This window comes from Macaca mulatta, chromosome 2 (assembly GCF_049350105.2).
Source record: "Macaca mulatta isolate MMU2019108-1 chromosome 2, T2T-MMU8v2.0, whole genome shotgun sequence".
In the NCBI taxonomy this organism is placed as follows: Eukaryota; Metazoa; Chordata; class Mammalia; order Primates; family Cercopithecidae; genus Macaca; species Macaca mulatta.
In genome coordinates, this window is record NC_133407.1 from 78213148 (window position 1) to 78221352 (window position 8205).

The window sequence follows — 8205 nt, forward strand, 5'->3', positions numbered from 1 at the left end:
AAAAGCCTTTTCTGCATCTATTGCAGAAAATAACTTTTAAATCTTATTATTTAATAAAGGATTCTTTCAATGAATGTGGACAAAGGAAACTGAAAACCTTCTGGAAGGATTCACTTTGTAGGAGTCATTAATAACTTTGGTGATTCATTCATAGGAGGAGATAAAAATATCCACATTTACATGAGTTTGGAAGAAGTTGATTCTAATACTCATGGATGACTTTGAGCAGTTCAAGTGGAGGAAATATCTGCAGATGTGGTGAAAATAGCAAGATAATTAGTACTAAAAGCAGAGCCTGATATGGCTAATTTTTTTTCTATTTCATGATAAAAGTTGAACTCATGAGAAGTTACTTCTCATAGATGAGCAAAGATTGTGGTTTATTGAGATGGAATATACTCCTGGTAAAAATGCTGTGAACATCATTGAAACCACAACAAAGAATTAAAAATATTATTAAGTCAAATGAGTTGATAAAGCAGATTGGAGAGGATTGACTTTAATTATGGAAAATTCCACTGTGGGTAAAGTGCTGTCAAATAGTATCATATGTTACAGAGAAAACTTTCATGAATGGAAGAGTAAACCAGTTTTGTAAATATCATTATTTTATTTTAAGAAATTGCCACAACTACTTCAACTTTTAGCACCATCACCCTCATCAGTCAGCATCGAAAATATTAGAATATGCTGAAGACTCAGATTATTGTTAGCATCTTTTAGCAATGAAATATGTTTAATTAAGATATGTACATAATTTCCACACAATGTCATTGCACAGTTAGACTACAGTGTGGTATAAACCTAACCTTTTTTTTTCTTTTTTTAAATTTTAGGGTCAGAGAATACATGTGCAGGTTCATTACATGAATATACTGGTATAGTGGTGAAGTTCATCCTTCTAGTACACCCATCACCCAGATAGTTATCATTGTACCCAGTAGGTAGTTTTTCAATGCCCAGTTTCCCATAACCTCCCAACTATAGGAGTCCCAGTGTTTGCTGTTTCTATCTTTGTGTCCATGTGTATCTACTCAACCTAAGTTTTATATACACTTAAAAATTAAAATGCTCTTTGTGACTTGCCTTATGTTGATATTCACCTTATTGCAATAGTCTCAAATCAAACTCCTGATATCTTACACAGAATATAATTGCAAGCAAATTGCTGCCTTTTAATTCCTTCTGCCACATCTGCCACAGCCACCTTGGCATCTCAGTGAGTGTATTAGTTTCCTACTGCTACTATAACAAGTTACCCATATTTTGAGGTCTTAAAACGATGCAGATTTATCTTACATTTCTAGGGGTCAGAAGTCTGAATAGGGTCTCACTGGGCTAAAATCAGATTGTTGGCAAGGTTACGTTCTTCTGCAGGCTCTAGTAAAATAAGTTTTCTTGCATTTTCCAACTTCAAGAGCAAGCTTGCATTTCTTGACCCATAACCTAGCAGCACCATTGCCCAAATTCCCATGCTACCATCTATGTGGTTCTTTCTTCTTTCACTTTTTTTTTTTCAGATGTTTTAGGACTTTAATGTTCTTTACATATTCAACATAAAATACTGACTATAGATAAACACTAGGGAAAAGACTTTTCAGCAAAGTATCTCTCTTGTCATCAAACATTACAAAGAAAGCAGTCAAGAGAACAAAGGATAAGGTAATTTAATAGAAATGTTTAATGTTTAGTTTAATGGCGTAACTGAAAAACAACCAACCAATCAACTTTCTCTTCTACCTTTGGAAAGAATGGTAAAAATGAATCAAGAACTTCTAGACCTTTTTCATAAAACAGCTTAAAAAGAGGAAGAGGAAGACTGGGGATGGGGTGTAACTGTTGCTAATGGAATAATGCACAAGGTCAAGGATTTAATAAATTCTAAAAGTGTCTACATGTATCAGTGATAACAGTATTATTATAAATAAAAACGTATAGAAGTATAAAGTATATAGTATTAAAAACAGACCTGGCTAATATAAACATATATAAAGTATGTCACTTCTCTTGTAATAACAGTATAAAGATCGATCTACAGTTTGCCCTTTGCTTTAACTCCTCTTAAACCACTCCTCCAATGGTCAATGTTGACCTTGAATCAACAGCCGCTGAACCCAGGAGACCCCACAGATGTCTAGATTCAGCACCTAGAGGGCCCAACCTACCCTCTATGCTGTGTGTTACCATGACTCCAGAAATAATAAATTGCAACTTGCATTATTAAGTCCACAGGCAAGTTTGAAATCTAACTAGAAGAAGTAGCAACAAAGGCAATTTGCTGGTGCTCAGAAGAATGTTGGCTCTGCTGGGGTCACCGTGGTGATTGTCCACGATGACCTGCTGGGATTTGCCCTCCGAGAGTGCCCCTCGGTCCTGGAATACAAAGCGCAAGCTGGAAACAGCTCCTTGTACAACACGCCTCCATGTTTCAGCATCTACGTCATGGTCCTGGAGTGGATTAAAAACAATGGAGCTACCGCGGCCATGGAGCAGCTTAGCTCCATCAAATCCCAAATGATTTATGAGATTACTGATAATTCTTAAGGATTCTACGTATGTCCAGTGGAGCCCGGAAATAGAAGCAAGATGAATATTCCATTACGCGTAGGCAATGCCAAAGGAAATGATGCTTTAGAAAAAACGATTTATTGATAAAGCTCTTGAACTCAATATGTTGTCCTTGGAAGGGCATAGGTGTGTGGGAGGTATCAGGGCCTCTCTGTATAATGCTGTCACTACTGAAGATGTTCAGAAGCTAGCTGCCTTCATGAAAAATTTTTTAGAGATACATCAGCTATGAACACATCCTAACCAGGATATACTCTGTTCTTGAACAACATACAAAGTTTAAAGTAACTTGGGAATGGCTATAAAAAGTTAACAAACACAATATTTTTCTCAAATGAACATGTTTATTGTAGATTCTTCTTTTTTGAAAGAACAACAGCAAAACATCTACAGCTCTGTAAAACTGGTGGGACCTAATATTCACCTTAATTCTGACTTGAACTGGAAGCATTTTAAGAAATCTTCTTGTTGCTTTTCTTTTTTCACTTTTAAAGTCTCTTGTGATTACATTATGCCTACCAAGGTAATTTAGGATAACCTCTTAGAGGTCAACTTATTAACAATCTTAATCTTGTCAGAAGCATTAATTCCCCTTTTCTATACAACCAAACATACCAAAGGTTTAGGAGCTTAGAATATCTTTTGTGGACATTATTCTGCTTACTGCAGTCTGTATGTGCTAGTACATTTTGATATTTCTAGAAGCCATTCCACCAGTGTTTCTGCCCCATTTCCCAGAGTTTCTGTGTGAATATTCAACCATGGGACTTTCTTTAGAGGTCAAGTATTCTTACAATTAAGTATGGACCTGGTCCTCATCTTTCTCTTCCTACCCAATGTAGAAGATGAGATCTTCTTTGCACAATAATAAGGAGACTTGGCTTTTACCTTTACGGTTAGCATTAGTTACCAATTAATTTCTCTGTTTTTTGTTATTTTTTCCCAAAGTAATTAAACAGAGCAATTCTACTGTACTCAGTATTATTATTTCCCCTATAGTTCTCCAAGGACTGATGCAATACCCAGTTTACATATCCCCACCAATTATATCATCCCAGTTTATCACAGGAGAGCATGTTAACAATTGCACTGCTACCTTGGGTCAGGAGCTCTCTGCTCCACACCGTGGTTATGGAATCCTCATTTCCAGATGGGAGAGATTTAATTCAGTTCAAAATCTCATCTAAGTGTTTTCTTTCTGACAAAAACGCTGTGTTAACATTTCCAAGTTGGTTTCCCCTGAAAGCAGAGTGTAAAATGAAGTTTTGCGTGCAGTAGTTATATTTTGAAGTGTGCTTGAATTAATTCCTCTAGAACGGAGAGGAAAACAAAATGAATGGACAAAGAGACAAATCAAGTGATCTTAAAGGAACCTCATAAAAACATGTGAAGAGTTCCAAAAATAGTATGGAGAGGCTACGACCCTGAGTCAGACGACTCTCTTCAACTGAAACAATTCCTAAAGAGTGCTGAGAGTAGAGGACTGAACAATAAATCTTATTTCTGGAGAGTATCTGTGAGTATCACAGCATCCATGAATTTATAGAACTTTCTCTTGCTAACTCTTTCTCTTAAAAACTAGTCTTCCCCAACCCAATTGCTCTTTACATTTAGAAATAAAAATCCTAAAAACACCAATCACCTCAAAGTAAGAAAATAGAGACATGACAAAATACCTGAATAAGAGAAAAGAATGAAAATAATAGTCTGCCTTGAACATGAGAAGAAAATGAAATAAATACAGGTAGAATACCGAAGTTAAGGTATACATATCTGCCCTATATGTTACAAATCCAGATTATATTAAAGGCAGGCAATTGAAATTCTCCTACACTAAAAACAAAGTTGCATTATTTTCCAAGAACATGTGCAAGGAACTTTACATAATTAATACAGTCATTAATTATTTCATTAGAATATTTGACTACCTATTCTCTGTCTGACCATGAATTAAGTGCCATTGATTCCAAACTGTATAAATAAAACAGAAATCTGCATGATGCAACTTATTTCCCATGTGGAGCCAGCAGTAAGATATAAAATAAAACCTCTAAAAAACAAAATAGCATTATTTCAGATTATAAAAAATGTTTTTATTATAATAAGTAGTAAACTAACCAGGTAATGTGGTAAATAATAACTTGGGAAGATATTTTAACTGGGAATTATTTAATATTAGGTTATCAATAATTATTGTTCAATTCTTAATAAATTAAAAGTTCCTTGAGATCCATTCTTCAGTTTGATCTTTATTTCTTAATTTTCTTCATTTCATTTTTAATTCCTTGGAACAACTCGACACCATAACTTCTCATCATATTTACTAAAAGAGTAATAATATAACATATGATTTACATTAACTGTTAGTATTTTAGAATATTTTAATCTAAATTAACAGCTCTATTTCTCTTTTCTTAGGACATAAATACCCAGTATAGGCACTATGTTATTGCCAAATTTCTAAACTTCATTTTGACTCCATTTTCAAGGTTAATGAAAATTACTGACATATTATCACTTAAAGAATTATAAACCATGGTAATTACTAACTAAAGGAAATAAAGATGAACAATTTTTAAATATATAAAGTTATTGTGTGCTTTGTGTGTTTAAAAAGATTATTTTTTAAACTATAGTACTGTAATACTGTAAGTTTAAACTATTATCACTTACTTTATTTGAAACTAATGGCTTAGAAGATGAATATCTGGGGGTGGAGCACAATGGCCGAATAGGAACACCTCCAGTCTCCAACTCCCAGCGCGAGCGACACAGAAGACGGGTGATTTTGGCATTTTCAACTGAGCCTCTGCTGCTGATAACCAGGCAAACAGGATCTGGAGTGGACCTCAAGCAATCTCCAACAGACCTAGAGCTGAGGGGCCTGACTGTTAGAAGGAAAACTTACAAACAGGAAGGGACCCACACCAAAACCCCATCAGTATGTCACCATCATCAAAGATCAAAGGCAGATAAAACCACAAAGATGGGGAAAAAGCAGGGTAGAAAAGTTGGAAATTCAAAAAATAAGAGTGCATCTCCCCCTCCAAAGGAATGCATCTCATCACCAGCAACGGATCAGCGTTGGAGGGAGAATGACTTTGACGAGTTGAGAGAAGAAGGCTTCAGTCCATCAAACTTCTCAGAGCTAAAGGAGGAATTATGTACCCAGCACAAAGAAACTAAAAATCTTGAAAAAAGAATGGAAGAATGGATAACTAGAATAATCAATGCAGAGAAGGCCATAAACGAAATGAAAGATAAAAACCATGACACGAGAAATACGTGACAAATGCACAAGATTCAATAACCAACTCGAACAACTGGAAGAAAGAGTATCAGTGATTGAGGATCAAATGAATGAAATGAAGCGAGAAGAGAAGTCTAAAGAAAAAAAGAGGAAAAAGAAATGAACAAAGCCTTCAAGAAGTATGGGATTATGTGAAGAGACCAAATCTACATCTGATTGGGGTGCCTGAAAATGAGGGAGGAAATGGGACCAAGTTGGAAAACACTCTGCAGGATATCATCCAGGAGAACTTCCCCAACCTAGTAAGGCAGGACAACATTCAAATTCAGGAAATACAGAGAATGCCATAAAGATACTCCTCGAGAAGAGCAACTCCAAGACACATAATTGTCAGAGTCACCAAGGTTGAAATGAAGCAACAACTGTTGAGGAGAGCCAGAGACAAAGGTCGGGTTACCCACAAAGGGAAGCCCATCAGACTAACAGCAGATCTCTCAGCAGAAACCATACAAGCCAGAAGAGAGTGGGGGCCAATATTCAACATTCTTAAAGAAAAGAATTTTCAACCCAGAATTTCATATCCAGCCAAACTAAGTTTCATAAGTGAAGGAGAAATAAAATGCTTTATAGATAGGCAAATGCTTAGAGATTTTGTCACCACCAGGCCTGCCTTACAAGAGACCCTGAAGGAAGCACTAAACATGGAAAGGAACAACCGGTACCAGCCATTGCAAAAATATGCCAAAATGTAAAGACCATCGACGCTAGGAAGAAACTGCATCAACTAACGAGCAAAATAACCAGTTAATATCATAATGACAGGATCAAGTTCACACATAATAATATTAACCTTAAATGTAAATGGACTAAATGGTCCAATAAAAAGACACAGACTGGCAAACTGGATAAAGAGACAAGACCCATCAGTTTGCTGTATTCAGGAGACCCATCTCACATGCAGAGACACACATAGGCTCAAAATAAAGGGATGGAGGATGATCTACCAAGCAAATGGAAAACAAAAAAAAAGCAGGGGTTGCAATCCTAGTCTCTGATAAAACAGACTTTAAACCATCAAAGATCAAAAGAGACAAAGAAGGCCATTACATAATGGTAAAGGGATCAATTCAACAGGAAGAGCTAACTCTCCTAAATATATATGCACCCAATACAGGAGCACCCAGATTCATCAAGCAAGTCCTTAGACACTTACAAAGAGACTCAGACTCCCATACAATAATAATGGGAGACTTCAACACCCCACTGTCAACATTAGACAGATCATCGAGATGGAAAGTTAACGAGGATATCCAGGAATTGAACTCAACTCTGCACCAAGCAGACATCTACAGAACTCTCCACCCCACATCAACAGAATATACATTCTTCTCAGCACCACATCACACTTATTCCAAATTTGACCAATTGACCACACAATTGGAAGTAAAGCACTCCTCAGCAAATGTACAAGAACAGATATAACAAACTGTCTCTCAGACTATAGTGCAATCAAACTAGAACTCAGGATTAAGAAAATCAATCAAAACTGCTCAACCACATGGAAACTGAATAATCTGCTCCTGAATGACTACTGGGTACATAACGAAATGAAGGCAGAAATAAAGATGTTCTTTGAAACCAAAGAGAACAAAGATACAACATACCAGAATCTCTGGGACACATTTAAAGCAGTGTGTAGAGGGAAATTTATAGCACTAAATACCCACAAGAGATAGCTGGAAAGATCTAAAATTGACACTCTAACATCACAATTAAAAGAACAAGAGAAGCAAGAGCAAACACATTCAAAAGCTAGCAGAAGGCAAGAAATAACTAAGATCAGAGCAGAACTGAAGGATATAGAGACACAAAAACCCTCCAAAAAATCAATGAATCCAGGAGTTGGTTTTTTGAAAAGATTGACAAAATTGATAGACCACTAGCAAGACTAATAAAGAAGAAAAGAGAGAAGAATCAAATAGATGCAATAAAAAGTGATAAAGGGGATATCACCACCGACCCCACAGAAATACAAACTACCATCAGAGAATACTATAAACACCTCTATGCAAATAAACTAGAAAATCTAGAAGAAATGGATAATTTCCTGGACACTTACACTCTCCCAAGGCTAAACCAGGAAGAAGTTGAATTCCTGAATAGACCAATAGCAGACTCTGAAATTGAGGGAATAATTAATAGCCTCCCAACCAAAAAAAGTCCAGGACCAGATGGATTCACAGCTGAACTCTACCAGAGGTACAAGGAGGAGCTGATACCATTCCTTCTGAAACTCTTTCAATCAATAGAAAAAGAGGAAATCCTCCCTAACTCATTTTATGAGGCCAACATCATCCTGATACCAAAGACGGGCAGAGACACAACAG

At 36.2% G+C, this 8205-nt stretch overlaps 1 pseudogene; it reads left to right on the plus strand.

The window, feature by feature from the left end:
* The window catches only part of LOC699539 (phosphoserine aminotransferase pseudogene), a 151625-nt pseudogene extending 148825 nt beyond the window's left edge, over nt 1-2800 (plus strand).
* Nucleotides 2801-8205: the final 5405 nt, after the last annotated feature.